The sequence below is a fragment of the Heterocephalus glaber genome, unplaced genomic scaffold (assembly GCF_053883595.1).
Source record: "Heterocephalus glaber isolate CG9 unplaced genomic scaffold, H.glaber_assembly_v1.0 deba00001608, whole genome shotgun sequence".
NCBI classification, from domain to species: Eukaryota; Metazoa; Chordata; class Mammalia; order Rodentia; family Bathyergidae; genus Heterocephalus; species Heterocephalus glaber.
Window position 1 is genome coordinate 1,101,200 of NW_028258379.1, and position 19,597 is coordinate 1,120,796.

At 41.8% G+C, this 19,597-nt stretch overlaps 1 pseudogene; it reads left to right on the plus strand.

The window, feature by feature from the left end:
* The first annotated feature begins 259 nt into the window (after positions 1–259).
* LOC147822731 (dehydrogenase/reductase SDR family member 7-like) overlaps positions 260–19,597 on the plus strand; it is a 41,370-nt pseudogene continuing 22,032 nt past the window's right edge.

The following is a 19,597-nucleotide window of genomic DNA, read 5'->3' on the forward strand; positions in this document are numbered from 1 at the left end:
ACCACTTCTTCCTACTAAGTTCCAGCTTTGCAGGTTTCCACCACCTTCAATACTGCCATCAGCTGGAGATGAAGGCTACATCACATGCAGTTCTGGGAGACATTTAAGACACAAACCATAATAGGCCTCAAGAATAAACAAGGCAGACAGAGACCAACACTTGAAGGAAGGAAGGAAGGAAGGAAGGAAGGTAAGTCTAGCAGGGATAAATTCATCCATGGAAACCTCAGTTACCTTTCTGTCAAACTGAGATAATAAGATGACTGTGAGGCTTTTCATAAGGTAATGTGTTTAGAACATAAGAAGTAATGAAAAATCATTAAGCCAGTAAGACTATACCCACTGGCCCTTGGTGGGAGAAATTAGAACACAGGAATTATCAAGTAAATATTCCATGTTTTGCTGTGGCAAAGTGCAACTGTTTGATATGGCTCGTATCTCCATGTGAACCCAAAGCCTCATGAGGTCATAGGTGAGGGGTTTCACAGGTGGCTGATTGAGGGTGTGTGGATGTGGACGAAGGTGTGATATGGGGATTAACTGTGTGGACAATGGATGCCCCTGTAAGACCGAGGGCCTTGCCAAACGCTCCGAGGAGCTGACTGCAGCGAAGAACACCCAGGAAGGAACACACCGGACAAGTTGGAAAGTAAAACAGACCTTAGTCTGGCCAGGCAGCACTCCCAAAGCAAAGTAGCTTAGAGAGGCCACTGGCTCAGAGTCCGAGGCTGTTCTTATAGGGGGTTGAGGGGGAAGTTAACATATAGAATTAAAGAAAAGGGGCAAAGCTTAGTGGTTGACTGTCACGTCTTGATGGTCAGCAGACATTTGCAGCTTGTTCTATAGACTGTGGTATCCGGAACATCAGTTCCGGGCAAACAAGGAGTTGAGTAGTTTACTTTGGGACTTTAGGTCTGTTACAGATTTTATCTAGTGTCCCAAAACTAACAAGCATCTTTATCCATTAACTCACATTTAATCACAGTTGGGGCTAGGAGGTTTTATGATTACAGAGTTAGGCAGTCCCACACCCCACCCTCGGTGTGAGGGGCACCAATCAACAGGCTTAGAGCATGGATGGAATATGAGGGAGAGGTGGAAGGCAGGCTTGCTGTTGCTGCTTCCTGCCTGCTACAGCAGGAATCACTTCTCTACCATGCTCCTCTGCTATGAAACCCTGCCTTGGAGGCCACAGATGATGCACTGAAACCTCTCCAAGTACAGTGAGCTGAAATAAAGCTTTCATCCTTTAATTTTGGGTGTCTAGTATTTTGTCTCAGCAATGAGAAAAGTAACAAAGACACTGTTGAAAACTGGTAGGTTATAATTAGAGCTGACATGCAGTAAGCACTGAATATGTGCCGGGTCCTGCTCTCAGGGCTTTCCATGCTTTAATTCAATCCTGTGAAGGATGTTTTATTAACTAATTTTCCAGTCCTGAGGAATTAAGGCTCTGTGTTCCCACACAGGAGATGCTCACAGATGTGTGAGGAAACTAAGCATGAGCTGCATCAGTCTCCAGAGCTGATATTGTTAGGGAGACAGGGTTAAGGACTATTTAACTAAAACTATGTGGTAGATTCCTGACTTTAACTTTTCTGATACAAAATCAGATATTGCTTGCTATTTTTGGTAAATAGCCAATATTTTCTTAAATAAGGCACAGAAAAACTGCAGTACAGTGACTCCACAAGGAGAGGTAGTGGCTTTTATGTCCTGAGCACTAACAAGCCACTTATCACTGCCTTAACATTATCCTGGTCTTTATTAGAGCATAATTGAATAAGCTGAGTACAGAGAACATTTCATCTTGGCTGAACCACTAGTTTTCCTAAGATGAGAGCTCAGGCATTTGGGGAAAACTTTTTCCAAGGTGACATTATAAGGTAGACATCAGATATGATTTGCAAATGAGAAAAATTCTTTAAATATATGGGATATTTAATTCATACATAGATCTTGGTATATATGATTCCTCATCAAAACCATTGCAAAAATTGCACTAATAGGACTGAAACCTCAGCGTGAACTTTATCAGTCATCAAATCTAAACCCCTTATTTAATAAATGAGAAAGTGAGACCATGCAATGATTTCTTAATCACTTAGCTTTTCTTTCTCAAGAAACTTAGAGCCGTGGAGTGAAACTATGGAATTGTCTGGCTTTCCTTGAATAAAGTCTAGAAAATTACCCAAGATCTACAAATATACAAAATACCACATGGATGACTTTTGATAGTAGGGCTCCTATGCATGTCATTTAAACAAATTGGGTGTGAGATATTTTCTTAGGATGGTAACATTTTAAACCCAGAATGAGGCATTTACTTCTAGTAATATTGTATAAAGTTTCCTTACTGTTTTGCTACTATTTGATGTGTGGAAGTACTGGATTGTTTAATGGCTCCCCCATTCCCTCCTCCTTCCTGCACAGAACAGTGTGGGTGACGGGGGCCTCCAGTGGAATTGGCGAGGAGCTGGCTTACCAGCTGTCCAAACAAGGAGCTTCTCTCGTGCTGTCAGCCAGAAGACAGCATGAGCTGGAGAGAGTGAAGAGCAGGTGCCGGGGTGAGTAACCCTAAAGCAGCAGCCTTGCTTCCTGCCAACGAGTCCACATCCACACTGAGGCGCAGCTTTGGGAACTGGAGAGGGAAGATGGGAATTTGGCCATCTAGCACAACCTGGCTTCAAACGATCCAAGGGCCTTGGCCTAAACCTCCTTTTATCATCTGGTAAGTAATTTTCTCTGCCTTCTCCTTCTTTTCTGCCATCTTTCTTCTCCTTGTCCATAGGTGTCTGTCACTGTCTTTGGCTCTCTCCCTCTCTCTTTTTCTTTATTTATTAACTTTTTGCACTGCCACTACCAGTTCTCTCAAATGCTGGTGAATTTTTAGTGACAAGGTCACTTAATGTGTTTGTCTTGGAGTACAGTGTATTCCTATCCAGCAGAAATATATTAAACCTACAGAATGTAGTTGAGAATCATCCTTACTCATTTTGCTAAAAATGGCAAATATTAATGTCAAAAGGGCTGGTATAAGAATTTTGTTAGAAAAAAAGATTTTGTTATGTAGTATAATAGGAATACAACTAGGTTTTTTTTTTACAATGGAACCCAAATTAATATATTTTATATTCAAATAAATGATGACTGTATTAATACTTTTGTTGCTTTCAGTTTGAGACTAATGTTGTTCACATTGAAAGTATCCTAAAGTTAAAAAGCATCTTTGCTTTCTTATATGGCATTGAAAACTGAAACTGAGCTAATTTTCAGTTTTCTGGTAATCATTATTTTGGTTCTCTCTACCTGTCGTTCTTTTAAAAAGTTCCTTTTACTTTGCTGGTTGGTGAAACCACCCAGTGAAGAGAGTTTATCACTCACTGACCTTCAGGAAGTCTTAATGACCTCACGGCACTGTGTCTTTTGCAGTCCGCCATTCCTTCTGACAGCTGTTCCTCTAGTGCTATGAACTGCAGGTTCTGGTCTGGCAGAGAAGACACACCCCATTGGCCTTTCCTTAGCCAGAGAGAGCATGACCGCTTTCCTTTTGTCTGTCACGTCCTTGGTGCATGCCACTGGGCTTCTTTTACTGTAGATGATGCTTCACCATTTCCTCTTTTGCTCATAAAGTTGCTATAGCTCAAACCTATTTCTGCTTGTTTTTCTAATTAATGTGACTTATTGAATTACAAGCTTAGAGTACAGGAAAATAAGTTTCAGCTTCTCCATTGAAGAACAGCAATGGATAGGGCTGATTATAGCCCTAAACATTTATGTAGGTGGAAATTCTCGAAAAGAATGTATTTGTTTCCTTCCTTTACCTCCTAGAACTCTTGGCCTTTGTGTAGAAGCTTCTCTGTGTCCTTTGACTGTAGAGCTCTGAGCTTCCCACTGATTTAAATTACACTGTGGAGTCTTTTAATGTGTGTAAAATAGTAGCCAAACTTTGTAAACCTAAAAAAACAAAACAAATGTACCTGCACTTATAAAGAAATTGCCATACAAGTTTTGCTTTGTTTAGCTTCTTACATAAACCTGATTTCTATTAGAGTCTGTGCTGAAGTCTGACTGTGTATATTCATGTTTGAGCATGATACCCAACTACCTGTGAAGCCACCAGCTCTTTGTCTACAGGATTGTCAAATAACCGCTAGGCCTCTTCTGGTTCACTGAGAAAAGCTATACTGGGGAACCCCACAAGCAACTTTATTGCCAACTCCTCGTGGAGGGTGGGGGTTAAACTTAGCTAGAGCAGCCAGGAGCTTGACTGAACCACAACACGATGTTCATAGTAATTTCCAAGTGTTTTTGTTTAGAGAATGGGAATGTAAAAGGAAAAGATATCCTCATTCTGCCCCTGGGCCTGACTGGCAGGATTTACCATGAGGTGGCTACCAAAGGTGTCCTCCAGGAGTTTGGTAGAGTAAGTAGTGCTTGACAACAGTAGAACATGAGTTGATTTGCTTTGCCTGCACAGTAGATTCCCATGTGTGCTGCGCTCATTCAGAGCTTTCAGGAGATGAGCATTGGTGCAGTGGCCTCAGGGTATGGCTAAGGCCTCTTCTCTGAGTCTTGTCTTTAGGTAATTTGTATTATTTTATACCTTAACAAGAACAAAGTTCTCCATGTAGAACAAAAGAAGGTAAAAATTCAGTGATGTTTTCATTTTTATGACTTATGTTACCTTCCATAAGGAATTACTTAAAAAGGAAATTTTATAGGCAAATTCAAGTTTTTTGTTTTATCTTTTTATTGCTGACTTCTCAAAATATACCATTGTTCCACTGAGTCTTGAAGGTAACAATATAATCATCTACTGCTAGGAATTCTGTCTATCCGTTCACATAAGACATTCTGATATTCTCATCTTATTTGACTAGATCAACATTCTCATCAACAACAGTGGAAGAACCTACTGTTCTTTGATTGTGGATGCCCACCTGGATGTCTTCCAGGAGCTAACAGAACTTAACTACTTAGGGACTGTTTCCTTGACAAACTGTGTTCTACCTCACATGATGGAGAGGAAGCAAGGAAAGATTGACTGTGAATAGCTTTGCAGCCATTGCATCTGTTCCCCTTTCCAGTGGATACTGTGCCAGCAAACATGCTTTACGGGTGAGCCAGCTTGAACTTGAATTCAACTCTGCCAGAACTGACCTTAATCTGTATGGGGTTTATGGCCACCGTGGGTTAGGTCATTTGCGGGGAGATAGAAAAAGGAGAAATTTGGCAGACAGCACCCTTAGGAAACAATAAATAAGAATGAAGTCACACATGCCTTTAACTTATCTAACATAGGTGTTTAAGCACTTGCACTCTGCCATGTACTGCAATAGATCCTGGGGGCATGAAATAAGATATATATTTTGCTCTAAAGAAATATATAGTCAACAAGTCACCTTTTAACTTACCCTTCTCACTACCACATTTTGGCAAACTTGGTATGGTATGTACCCTAGTTTTCTTATACACACTCTTCAGGATGACCCCCACCCCCACTGCCCATTTCTGTGACTTCTTTTACTTTCTCACTGTACTCCTACTTAATTTCATCTGGTGTAATTTCACATGCCTGTCAAAAATAGTTATTGCCTCCAGAGTGATGAGTCCTGAGTCTCATATCCCTACTGGGAAAACCTTTAACTCTATTCACTTTGGTTTCCTGGGAAAAGAAAGTCTAGTCAAGGCAGAAGCTAAGAGTAAGGGTTGATTCTGTAACATTGCTCATAAGGGGTTAAATATTAGCATTGAATGATTTGTAATGTTGAATTAAGAATGGATATGAAGGGCTTGGAATGTAAGTCTGCAATAGAACACTTGCCTAGTATGTGCAAGGCACTAGGTTTGGTCACAGCACTGCAATAAAGCAAACAGGTGAAATTTAAAACATTCTAAGAGCAATAGAAAAGAGAATGATTAAAGGAGATGCAAAATTTGTCATTATTTCTGCTGAAGGTCAGTGTTAGTGGAATATTCCACTCTTGGAATAATGAGATGCAATAGCTGCATAGTTACTAGAGTTCACGAAAATGGAAAATTTGGCTCATTTGGACATTGTCTCTCTGCAGAGAAGAGCAGACTTTTAGAGAAAAACATAGATCAGAATGAAATACTGATGATTGCTTACATTGTGTTATGGTTCAGCTTTCAGTGACTTCCAGTGGAGAAGTTGGACAAGTCTCAGGGAGGCACATCTCAGGGAGGGCATCCTCCCACTCTGTTGGCACAGAGTGTCTGATAGCACATGCAGGACAGCACATGGAAGATGAGCTGTCTGGCCTGCCCTCCTAGATACGCTGTTTAATTACTGGGCTTGATCTGCTGGAATGTGGCAGATTGAGAGTCCAATTAGTTATAATACTACTTCAACACTAAGAGCAAGAGGCTGTGTTTGGTGTACACATTTCCTTCTCACATTCCCAGAAATGTATAGTGTGAACGTGTTTATGGTTGGAAAAAACAATTACAGTACACACTATCCTACAAAGGGTTTCAATGAAGACAGGTTTTAAGGTCTGATGCATTGGCTTGCAGGGTGTGCTCTCTCTTTTGCTACAGAGGGGCAGAGGGTTAAAGATATAGGAGTTCTCTAGTGTTTACCCTGCATTGCTTTTGTCCACCTTTGAGTCAGGCACCATGTCAGGCTCTGATAACATGAGCTCTTGGAACCCTTGTGCTGGTTAGGGGTCAGTATTAGGGACTGGTAACTGTTGAAGGCTGTCAGATCACATATGAGTGTACCATAGGTTAACTGTTAGGCTTTTTGGTAGCTAACCCAGTCTTGTAACAGTATAGTATTGGAACATTTCCTGATGTTGTAAGACCGAGGGCCTTACCAAACGCTCCGAGGAGCTGACTAGTGAAGCACACCCAGGAATCCCAGTGGTGCCTTCAGAATGTAAGACCAAGAGCCTTACCAAATGCTCCGAGGAGCTGACTACAGCGAAGAACACCCGGGAAGGAACACACTGGACAAGTTGGAAAATAAAACAGACCTTTATTAGTCTGGCCAGATGGCACTCCCAAAGCAAAATAGCTTAGAGAGGCAGCTAGCTCAGAGTCTGAGGCTGTTTTTGTAGGGGGTTGAGGGGGAAGTTAACATATAGAATTAAAGAAAAGGGGACAAAGGTTAGTGATCGACTGTCACATATTGATGGTCAGCAGACATTTGCAGCTTGTTCTAAAAATTGTGGTGCCCGGAACATCAATTCCGGGCAAACAAGGAGTTAAGTAGTTTACTTTGGGACTTTAGGTCTGTTACAGATTTTTATCTAGTGTCCCAAAACTAACAAGCATCTTTATCCATTAACTCACATTTAATCACAATGGGGCTGGAGAAAAGGAACAAAGGTTATGCAGTCCCACATTCCCCACTGATTTTTGGAACTTAAGTAATCTTACCCACAAATGTAGGCATCCATTGTATACAACAACATGACAATAATAAGCATGTACACACAACTATGATGACAAGAAAACGTTGTTTTAACCATTGTAGGTTGGGCAACCATGAAGTTAACCATTTGAACAAGTCCCCGCCATCCTCATTATATATTTTTTGAGCCAGATCTTCTAATTGTTTTACCTTTTCTTTGATCTTTGGACCATTATTGGTAAGATTGAAACAACACATATTTTTTTACTCTTTCACAACCTTGGTGGTGGAGGAGCAACAAATAGTCTATTGCTGCTCTATTATCTAAGATTGCCTGTCTCTGTTCCTGTAACTCTTGGTTAATTAATGCCAAGGCTGATGAGGTAGCATTTAACCCTTTGACCACCTTGCAAGCTAATTTCCATACTGTCTTTTCAGCATGGACTCCTATAGAAGGCAGGGCAACAAAAGATGCTATCATGGTTATTACTTCAGCATCTGTTAACAGACCTAGGTCATCATCGTATCCTGGTGCAGTGTAAGGTGACCAACGTTTAGTTCTGTTAGGCACAATCAAATCAGTTCTGTCTGGCAACACTACAGCTAGATGACTCAGACAGCAACGGGTCTTGGTTAAATTTGTTGGAATATAATTAAAGGTTATTTCTTCACAGGTATAAAACCATCCTGTGGGCAGGGAGTTACGGCAATTGTTACACACAATTTTTTGTTTTATATGGCAGGACATCCCTTTTGACCGTTTTATCCTCAGACATTTGGTTGTACAATTTTCATACATAGCACATTCAGTTTTGTTTGATATAATTACCTTGGGTGTATATAATTTGACAGCGTTTTTAGGTTTATGGCAGGTGTCATGCCCCCAATTATAACTATCCAGGTAAGTAAGAATTTTTTCCTGGGATGTCTTTAAATAGGGTATAGGGTCGTATTAATTCTAAAGAGGTGCATACCAGAATGAGACAGCTTCCCAGTACATAATGGAAATTTACATCAACATTTAAGCAGAATTCAGACAAGTTAAGTGAGTTTGCCAATTGAATCCACACATTTTTTTGTGTGATCTAGTCCTCCTGGGGGCAATAATGCCAGTGTCCCAGAGAATATTATCATTAAGGTGAAACATTTCCAACCCATTCCAGTCTTAGCTTTTGGTTGCCTGGTTGGCTGATAACCTTTCATTTGTCCTTTTTGATGTCCACGGGGGGGGGGGGTCCTGCTTTCAGATGGTTGTGATGTATCCAGGCAGAATGTCCAGCCACCTTCACCGCCAAGGGAGCTGACAGGACAGCAGGAACCGGTCCCTTCCAATGAGGTTCCAGGGTCTTGGAATCAAACCTGCAAATTAAAACCAAATCTCCCAGCTTATAGGGTAAAGGTTGTAAAGGTTTTCCATTTGGACTAGTCATTTTCTTTTATAATGTCTCATGTAGCTCTGACTGAAGCTGATGAACTGCTTTTAAGGATTTAAGGAGTCAAAGGCGGGAAAATTTTTCCTTCAATTCTACATCTATTAATGGAATGATTGGGGGAGATCACCCATAAACAATCTGGAAGGGGGACAGATTGAGGGGAGGCTTGGGAGTGCACCTCATTCAGAGGAGGGCAAAAGGGAGAAGCTCTTTCCAACCTAGTTCAGTCTCCAAGCATAATTTAGTCAGAATCTCCTTTAAAGTTCGATTTGTTCTTTTTACCTGTCCTGAACCTTGAGGCCTACAGGCACAGTGTAGATTCCACTTTATTCCAAGGATATTACTAATTAACTTAGATATCTTAGCCGTAAAGGCTGGACCCTTGTTGGACCCCAGAGCTAAGGGCAAACCAAAACGGGGAACTATTTTTGTCAGGAGCCTTTTAACTGTTACTTCTGTTGTCTCCTTCTTAGTGGGCTATGTTTCTACCCATCCTGAAAATGTATCCACAAAAACTAGCAGGTATTTGTACCCATACATGTCCGGCTTCATTTCAGTAAAGTCCAACTCCCAATGTCCTCCTGGAGTTAGTCCTCTGTGTCGGACCCCAGGGGGCCTGGTTACCTGATTAGCATTTACCTTGAGGCAGGTGGGGCCTCGTTTCACCATGTCCTGGGCCTTTTGGGCTAATCCCTGGCTGACGAAATGGGGTCGTAAGGCAGCCATCATCCTTTTTTTTCACCAAGGTGGGTGGACTCATGTAGTTCTCACAGCAACGTGTCTGTTACAGCTCCTGGAAGCACCACCTTTTCCTCCTTAGTCATCCACCACCCATGTCTTCCTTGAGTCCAGCGTCTCCTGTTTATTTTCATTATCTTCTTGTCTGTATATTTAGGTTTTTCTGGGAGTACCGGTGTGGGAAGCAGAACCATTTGCTTCCCCATTGATTTTTGGGTGGCTTGTCTTGCTGCCTGATCAGCAGCATTATTACCAATCACCTTGGGGCTTGACCCCTTTTGGTGCCCACGGCAATGGATGATGGCAACCTCTCGGGGCAACCAGATGGCTTGTAGCAGTGTCAATATCTCAGTCTTAGTTTTAATTTCCTTTCCTTTAGAGGTCAACATTCCTCTATTTTGATAAATTTCCCCGTGTACATGGGTGGTGGCAAAAGCATAACGGCTATCAGTGAATATATTTATCCTTTTTTCTTTTCCCAATTCCAGAGCCTAAGGGCTCAATGGCATGGGGAGTAATCAAAGTCAAATCCTGTCCAAAGGTTAATTTGTCAGCCTCTTGGGTTAAAGGAGCTGCTGCTGCTACTGTCCTCAAACAAGTAGGCTACCCTCGGGCCACTGGGTCGAGCTTCTTTGAGAGGTATGTCACAGGCTGCTTCCTTGGCCCAAAAGCTGAGTAATCACTCCTTTAGTTACCCCATTTTTCTCTGTCACATACAAGGTAAAGGGCTTGTTTAAGTCTGGCAATGCCAGGGCTGGTGCCAATGTAAGTGCAGTCTTAAGCAATTGAAATGTCTGCTGGCAAGCCTCAGTCCATTTGAGGGATGTATTTCCTCCCACAGTGACCTCATGTCAGGGTTTGGCAATCTCAGCAAAGCCAGGAATCCAAATCCTGAAATAGCCAACCACCCCTAGGAACTCTCACATCTGTTTCTTTGAGCCTGGCTTTGGAATCTGGAGAATTGTGGATACTCTCGATTCTGCCAGCCTCCTCTTTCCCTTTTCAAGAATATAGCCCAAGTAGGTTACCTTGGTCCGGCAGAGTTGAGCTTTCTTCCAGGACACCTGATATCCCAGTTCCTGGAGGGCTTTCAGGAGGCCCTCGGTGGCTGCAATGCATTCTTTATCAGTTGAAGTTGCCACCAGGAGGTCATCAACATACTGAAGAATAGTCACCTGGGGAAACACTTTTCTTACCTCTTGCAGATCTTTGCTGAGAGCTTCCCCGAACAGCGTGGGGGAGTTTTTGAATCCCTGCAGCAGCCGGGTCCATGTCAGCTGTCCGGTTGTTCCGGTGTCTGGGTCAGTCCATTTGAAGGCAAAGAGGGGCTGGCTCACAGGTGCTAGAGGCAGGCTGAAAAACGCATCTTTAAGGTCTAATACTGAGTACCACACATGACCGGGAGGGATGAAACTCAACAGAGTATAGGGGTTTGGTACTGTTGGGTGAACAGTCTCCACTCGGCTGTTTACTTCCCGCAAATCTTGTACCGGTCTGAAGTCTGAGGTGCCAGGCTTCCTTACAGGAAGCAGGGGTGTATTCCAGGTGGATTGGCAAGGGACCAAGAGGCCGGCTTCCTGGAGTCAGTGGATGTGTTTGGAGATCCCTACCTTGGCCTCGTCAATCTTTTTTATCTACTAGAAGAACCCCATCTCTTTTTTTTTTAGTCTTTCTCTCTCTTTCTTTTTAACTTTTCATAATCCCTCTTGTAATGGCCCTTCTCTTTGTAATATGCACATTGATCTTTCTCTAACAAGGGCCATACTTTACTTTTATCTTTTTTTAAAATTTTCTCTGTATTCCTTTTGGATAAAACCTCTGTCTGTCAAGGCTGCAATGTTTGCCTTTCCTATCTTTTTAGCCATTCTATCCTCAAAAGGATCCCTATTGTTAAACACCTTCATTGCCACACTCATCAACTTTTCCCTGTTTTCTCCCTCAAACCTTCCATCTGCTGCAGTTTCTTTAAAATATCTGGGGCTAACTGAGTAACAAAAGCCAGATTAATTGCCTGTCGATTTGCAGGGGCATCTGGGTCAATTGGAGTATAGGTACGGTATGTTTCCAACAGACACTCCAGAAAGGCAGAAGGGGATTCCTCAGGTCCCTGAAGGACCTCGCTTACCTTGTTCAAGTTGGTAGGCTTTTGAGCGGCTCCCCTCAAGCCGGCAAGGAGATGCTGACGGTAGTTTTGGAGAGCTCCTCTCCCGCCCGAGGAATTAGCTTGCCACAGGGGATGGGTGGACGGAAGTTGCACCTCAATACGGGCCCGCTGTTTTTCATCGAGGGGGCCCTCTGTTCCCCTAACATCGACTTTATGGCTTGCCCTTGGATCCTCTCTCTCTCCTTGGAGGTAAAAAGAGCTTGGAGAAGTTGTTGACAATCATCCCAGGTTGGGTCATGTGTATGAAAAACAGATTCTAGGAGGGAGATCAAAGCCTGGGGTTTTTCTGAAAAAGGGAGATTTTGATGTTTCCAATTATACAGATCACTGGTAGAGAAAGGGATATAGACATAATGACCCTGTTCTACTTCCCTAAGAGGCAGAAGAGGAACTGAACTAGTCCCTTCAGTGAGAGCTCCGCAGGGACCATAAGCTGCCCCTGTTCTCGTGTGGGAGGGGGAGGTCTTATAACAAGATCTAAGGGGTCAGGATCTTGTGAGAGCACTGGCTTGGGAGCCCAGGTTTTGGCCTCTCGGGGTTCCCTTGGGGCCATAAGCAGAATGAGAGAGTTTGTTCACAGGGAACAGAGCTGCAACCATGCCGGAGGCTCTTGACAAGCCTGGACCCAGATATTTATATATGGAAACTAATCAGGATGGCTAGGGTGCCCAGTGACCCTTCTCCATACTGCCCTGCAGAGACTTGGGTCAAAAGAGCCCTCAGCTGGCCATTCCAATTGACACAGGAAGCAAAGTTTTCTGCGAGAAAATTTAACCCCATATTTGTTCTCCTGTTCGGGGGGGAAAAAGCCAATTTAAAATTAGTGAGAAAACAATCCAATGGGGTATTTCTGGAGCAGGATCCTCCTATCTCTGTCCTGATGGTTTGGAAAGAAATACAAAATTAAACACACAATGGACAGAACACTAACGTACGAATGACAAGACAAACAGGTGCCACAACAAAAGCAAGACTAAACCTTCCCTTGTTCCTCGTCAGGAACCTTGGGGACAGGGGAGGCTTACCGGCCCATCAGCCACCTCACTCCTGACAACAAAAGGTTGCAACCGGCCAAAAACTTATCTCCGGAGGTTTTCTGAGGTCTGTGCCTGAGTCTCCTGCTGGATCCCGCCACAGAGTCTCGGCTGAACCGGGGTTCCTTACCCAGGGATCTCGCTGGGGCCTCCAAAATGTAAGACTGAGGGCCTTACCAAACTCTCCGTGGAGCTGACTAGTGAAGCACACCCAGGAATCCCAGTGGTGCCTTCAGAATGTAAGACCAAGAGCCTTACCAAACACTCCGAGGAGCTGACTACAGCGAAGGACACCCGGGAAGGAACACACTGGACAAGTTGGAAAATAAAACAGACCTTTATTAGTCTGGCCAGACGGCACTCCCAAAGCAAAATAGCTTAGAGAGGCAGCTAGCTCAGAGTCCGAGGCTGTTTTTATAGGGGGTTGAGGGGGAAGTTAACATACAGAATTAAAGAAAAGGGGACAAAGGTTAGTGATCGACTGTCACGTATTGATGGTCAGCAGACATTTGCAGCTTGTTCTAAAAATTGTGGTGCCCAGAACATCAGTTCTGGGCAAACAAGGAGTTAAGTAGTTTACTTTGGGACTTTAGGTCTGTTACAGATTTTTATCTAGTGTCCCAAAACTAACAAGCATCTTTATCCATTAACTCACATTTAATCACAATGGGGCTGGAGGAAAGGAACAAAGGTTATGCAGTCCCACAATGTAGGGAAATGCGTAGTGGAATTTCTGTTATCTCCCTATTCATTTAGAAATGACCGATTTCTATGTCTAGAAAGTGTAGCTTGTTTTTAGAAACATCACTCCACAGGTGATCATATTCTATTTTTATCTAACCATGTAGCAGTTATCACCAAAACAGACGTGTTTCCTAAAATTTAGAGTAGTGATATGAACTGAAAACACTGAATTCTTCCTCTGGGATTGTTCCACTGAAGTGCTAATCCTTCTTTCCTTCACTGCACTCCAAACCCAGAACCCATCAAGTAATAAAGAGAACCCTCTCCCCCAGCAAATCTGGACAACATAAACTCCTTTTGGACTGTAGAGATGAGGGTTGGTATGAGTAAATTGCATCAGAATTTTCAGGGATAGTTTTCACATGCCCATTTTCACCCTACAAAAAAAGTCACCAATAGCAGGAATGACTGACTGCCAACAGTGGTGATTGGTTTCACCTCTCAGGAGATGTGGATATGTATTCCTCTGGTATTAAAGTTAAAAATGCTTAAGAAAAACTTGGTTGATTCTACTACCTGACCCTTGCTCTGGCAAATTCAGAACAAATTTTGGTAAATCGTGAGGTATGTGTCTGTATTTAAATTGATTTGCCTTTTTCCTTTTCCATTGTTGAGTTCTCTTGTGTGTGTGTGTGTGTGTGTGTGTGTGTGTGTGTGTGTGTTCTTAGAGTTTCTTTAATAGCCTCCATATTGAACTTATGGACTATTCAGATATTATAATTTCTAACATTTGCAAAGGACCTGTATACTCAAATATCATAAAGAATGCCCTAGCTGGGGAAATCACAAAGGTAAAATTTTCTAATTGAAGAATACTTTCAATGCATAGTAGTTATGTCTTGATGGTGCACTGTTGTATATCAGGGTTTTTATGTCTGATCTGCCTATGAGTTATTCAATTATGGCACTGCGACTTTTGTTGAAGTTATCTGGTACCACTTCAGCACCCTGTTTTAATGACAACTAATGAAATTACTAAGGTGCTACTTTCAGGTGGTCTACCCTTTGTGTCTACTCTCAGTTAACAAGCTTTTTTTTTTTTTTTTTTTTTTTTTTGCTGTTTGGAATTAAGAAACCCTTTGATAATCTGGAATGATGGTGAAATCAAGTATCTATAGGCAAAGTCAGGGCATCAAAGGTAACCTGTGTTCTGAAGAGAGAAAAAGAAGGGAAGTTTATATAGAATCAATCTAACAACTACACAATAAGCTGATATCCCATTCCACATTTTCAAAAGAAGGCTGCCCACTGAAAAGGCTCACACATAAAAGTGAAAGAAATATCATCCACCAAATGCACATATCTCAAGACAGGAACACAAGAAGTATGAAAAAGCAAGGTAACATGATGCATCAAATCAGTTACTTTCCAAAACCTGATTTGAAAATAGTAAAGTGGATTAAAAGTTGGACAAGGAATTCAAAAGAAGGATTTTAATATGACTATAAAGAAGAACAAAAATAAATAGCTAAGTGATTTAAGAAAGTCCTTGCTAGATATGAAAAATCAATTCAGCAAAGAGATAGAGATGCAGGGAAAGAACCACATAGAAATCATGAAAATATAAAGCTTGATAAGTCAAATGAAAAACAAATTCTAACCAACAGTCTAGATGAATCAGGAAAAGGAACACAAGCTGAAGCAGGAAGATAAAGTATCTCATTCAAACTGTAATAAAGCAAAAAAAAAAAAAAAAAAAAAAAAAAAAAAGTGAACCGAACACCGAGGATCAATGAGATACCATTAATAGAAGAAATGTATGCATGATCAGAACAGACAAGAGAGTTAACCTGAGCCCCAAGTTAAAGACATAAAAAACCTAATTAAATATGTTATAGCAGAAAATTTTCCAGCTTTTGAGAGAAATGGACATCCAAGTGCAGGAGGCTTTCAGGACTCCAAATAGGTATGACTAGGAAACAATTTGTTTGCCATGTATTACAGTAAGCCTTCACAACATTCAGAGCAAAGACACAATAGTTAATGAAAAGTGATGTAGAAAAGCACTACATCACTTATATTAAGAACATGAAAATATCCACATATTTTTCAGCAGAAACTCTAAAGATCAGGAGGCATGGAATGATGTTGATCAAGCCCTAAAGGAAAATAGTTGCCAAACTTGGTTATTATATTGAGCAACTTCATCATTTGGAATCAGGAGAAATAAAGGCCTTTCAAGATAAGCATAACCCAAAGGAATTCATGACTAAACCCCAGAATTATAGAAGATATTTTAAATACTGTAGCTATGGAAGAGGCAACAAAACAGTCATGAGATGACAGAAAAGCATAAGGCTCAATATAGGACTGGAAAACATGAGAATTAGGAAAGAATCTATGATGATGAATTCAGTAAACCTTCAACCCCTTGAGATAGGAGAGAAAGATGTGAATATAGCTTATTCAAAACACCAGAAGAAAAGTAAAATGAGAGATATTAGTGCACGTCATTCATTAATAGCATTAAAGGTAAATGTTCTTATTTCCTTTAATGACAAAATCCAGGTGAGCTGATTGGGAAAAGTACAAACCCAACTGTTTGTTGCCTGCAAGGAAGTTATCCGGTACCACTCTGAAATGACAGAAAATGATAATTCAAATGAGAGGAATCTGAAAGCATACAGGAGTACCTGTACTCAGATAATAGTCAGCTTTCCATCTGTGGGACAAAATGCCTGACATACACAACATAAAAGAGTAAAGGTTTATTTTGGCTCAGGGTTTCAGAAGTTTCAGTCCATGGTTGGATTTCTCCAGGCAGGCCAGCCAGGAAGCAGTGAATGGGAAAAAAAAAACAGGCAGAGGAGATGGGCTGGGGAGAGTATATTCCTTCAAGGGCATACCCACAGTGACCTACTTCCTCCAATGGGGTCATACCTCCCAATAGTTTATTCAGCTATGAACTTATCAAATAATTAATACTCTGATGAGATTAGTACCATAACTATGTTCCAAAATCCACACCACTGAATAATTGAGCCTTTCATGGGACGTGTTTGATGCAAACCTAAGCATTCCATCCCAGGCCCCCAAAAGGTCATGTGCATCACATTTTCCAAAGTGCATTCAGTCAATCTCCATGAGTCTCCTGTGTTGGGAGCAATGCTACATAATTCTAGGGAAAAATCATTTGAGTAGGCCTAGTTCTCCTGCCTACAGCCCAGCTAGGACATTCCAGACATAATTGCATTTTGGCCTGGGTCACAACTGAGACCTCAGTGATCCCCGGATGCTGTAATCTCCAGGACAAGACTGCACCTGCGGGAGACGCCAGGGAGGAACCAAATCTTCATCTGCGTAGTTCCTCATTGTTCTTAGATTTCCACCGCCCCCCAGCCTTTTGTTACACCTTGTTTATCCCAATGTGAAGTACTGAACTTTGCATTTCACTTGTTACATCTGTTTCTCCCGATGTACTGAATAAAAGGTGCTGCAAGCTAGGGGGTTTTTGTCTTTGCTGCCCAGAGCATCACTGATCAGACCCAAAGCTCAGCTTCTTCTCAGTCTCATTTGTCTACCTTTCCTGTAATTTGCCATGTGCTGCCGTGGCTCACAGGAGACTAGGACTTGCTGCAGAGGTTCTGGTAACATCCCCTTCCCCTGTTCCCTACACTCCTGGTTGAATAGTTCCCACTTTGCTGAAAGCCCAAGTCCAAATCTCCTCTCAGATTCATGGCAAACTCTTAGCTGTGAGCCTTTGCAGAAATTAAAAGCAAATTATGTACTCTTAAGACAAATTGGCACAGGATTAAGATCCCCATCTCAAAAGGGAAGAACATAGGATTAGAAAGGAAGCATAGCAGGACAGTTATTTAGTCCCATGGTTCTATCCCCAGCATCTAGGGCACGTATTAGCAGGATGTGGATTCCAAAGTGCTTGAGTGGCTCCATCTCTATGGTCTTGTTGGTTGCATCTCAGATGACCTCTCTCATGGGATGTGTTTGCTTGTTGTCTGAGCTTTCTTTAGCAAATATTCTCTATTTCTAGCATCTCTAACTACCTGAGGTCTTGAGTGCAACTTTGGCCTGTCTTCCACAGTGTAATGCATCACATTCTCGGTGTTTCTCAGCATGGACTCCAACCCTGTTACTCATTGCCTGGCCTCTCAGCCCTTCTCTTGAAATCCTAGGTAGACTCTTCCATGGCCCCACAACCCTTGCATTCTGCATGCTTCCAAAACTTGCATGAGATGGAAGATGCTGAGGTCTCCCAGTAGTGTGAGAAAGAACAAGTTCTCCTTGCACTGGGCCCCTGAGGGCAAGGATGTCTGAGCATGTGGAAAGTTCTTGTTAGACAGCCCTTGTACCCAGTAGTCCTTGCGGCTCTCCTTTTAAATAAAGATTTGAAGAATTAACAAATTTACACCTGTGAGTCTGCATTGAATGGACTATCCCATTCCTTGGATGCCCTAAACTCATCTTTGATTTTTTTTTAAAAATTAATTTTATTGGTACATTTTAGGTATACAATATAATGGCATTCATTCATCATTGGAAATTTGCACCTTTATGTAATCTCTCTTGGTTCTTATTTTTTTCCCATTCCCCTGCCCTCCCTTCAACCCCTCCATTCCTCCCTATATACAAAGACTTCATTTCCATTTTTTCATTTTCTCATACTCATTCCATTCCCTGCTTTCCTCTCCCCTACCCCTCCCACTTCCCCTTCCCCTTTGCCCATTTTGTTCCTATTTCACATTATCTATTATACCTTTTAGTCCTTATTTTCACTTTCAGTTTCTCACACTAGAGAGACTATTTGGTATTTACACAAGTGTGTCCTATTTATTTCACTTAAGAGTATCTCCTCAATGTGCATTCATCTTTTATTTTTATAATGCTGCAAAGTATTTATTTGTAATGACGCGAATCTCTTCAGCAATGCTTTTCTTGACTGAAATTTCCCATGTGCTACTTTTCTGTCCAACTGCACATTTTTCAAATCTTTCTGCATTTGGACCTCCAATTTTCTCTATAAATCTGAATAAAACCAGCAGCTCCATTCATGCCAGAGAATGGATATTGTATTTCCTTGAACCTTCCTCTTCCACATAAAGAGTCCAGCATCTGTAAAGGCAGCCTCCCACAATGTTTCAGGACATGGACAATATTCAGACAAGTTCTTGCCAGAAGGTGACACCCATGGTCTCTAGTCCTATTAGCAAGAGTGTCCACATTCTCCTATACAATCTATCAGCACATTCTCTGCTGCCCACATTCCTAATGTTTTGGTTTCCTGAACTCATAGAAGAATTACCATTCAAGCTCTGCTTATAGCATCCTAGAATTCCCTTAGTTATATTCTCCAGACATTTCCAAACTCTTCCCGTACAACAGTTCCAAAGGCTTCTGAACCACATGGTCAGATATAGTCACAGCAATGACCCCACTTGTTGATACTAATTTTCTCTAGTCATTAAGGTCTACAGAGGAACAGAATCTATTGGATGTATGTTAGCTTTCTTACAAGATCAGAGAGGCTACGTAGTTCATAATGGCTGCCTGGATGCTGGATAGACAGAGTAGCCAGTAGCTTCTTGGTCAAGAATCTGGAAGCCTCAGGATAGGAAGGACCAAAGATACAGACCCAGTCTGAGGTGCAATACCTGGTTGTTCCTTGAACAGTTGCTAGTGTGGTTTCCTATGAAAGGCTGAAGAGCCTAAGGTGCCATATCAAAGGCAACGGCAGCAGCAAGACACACCTACTGAAACAGAATTCAGCTCTGAAGTATATTCTGACTTTTTCCTCCTTATTCTTGTCATTCTATCCATACTACAAGCCTACCAAATGTAGCCACCTGCAATCAGGGCAGGCCTTCTTCTCTGTTTGCTCTCTTACAGGCCAATCGTCTCTGGAAATTCACTCTCAGCCACACACAGATGTATGCTTTGCTAATATAAATCCAGTGAAGTTGACATTAAGATTCATCATCACAATTCATTTCCACAAAACACGTGTCAAGCGATGATTACTCAATAGAGAGGGGAAAAAAAGAGGTGCCTCTACATGGTCATAAAGGGAACAATCCATGCAGATTGTATTGAGATTGTAAATATGTATGCATGGGACATTGGTGTGCCCAATTTTATTGAACAAATA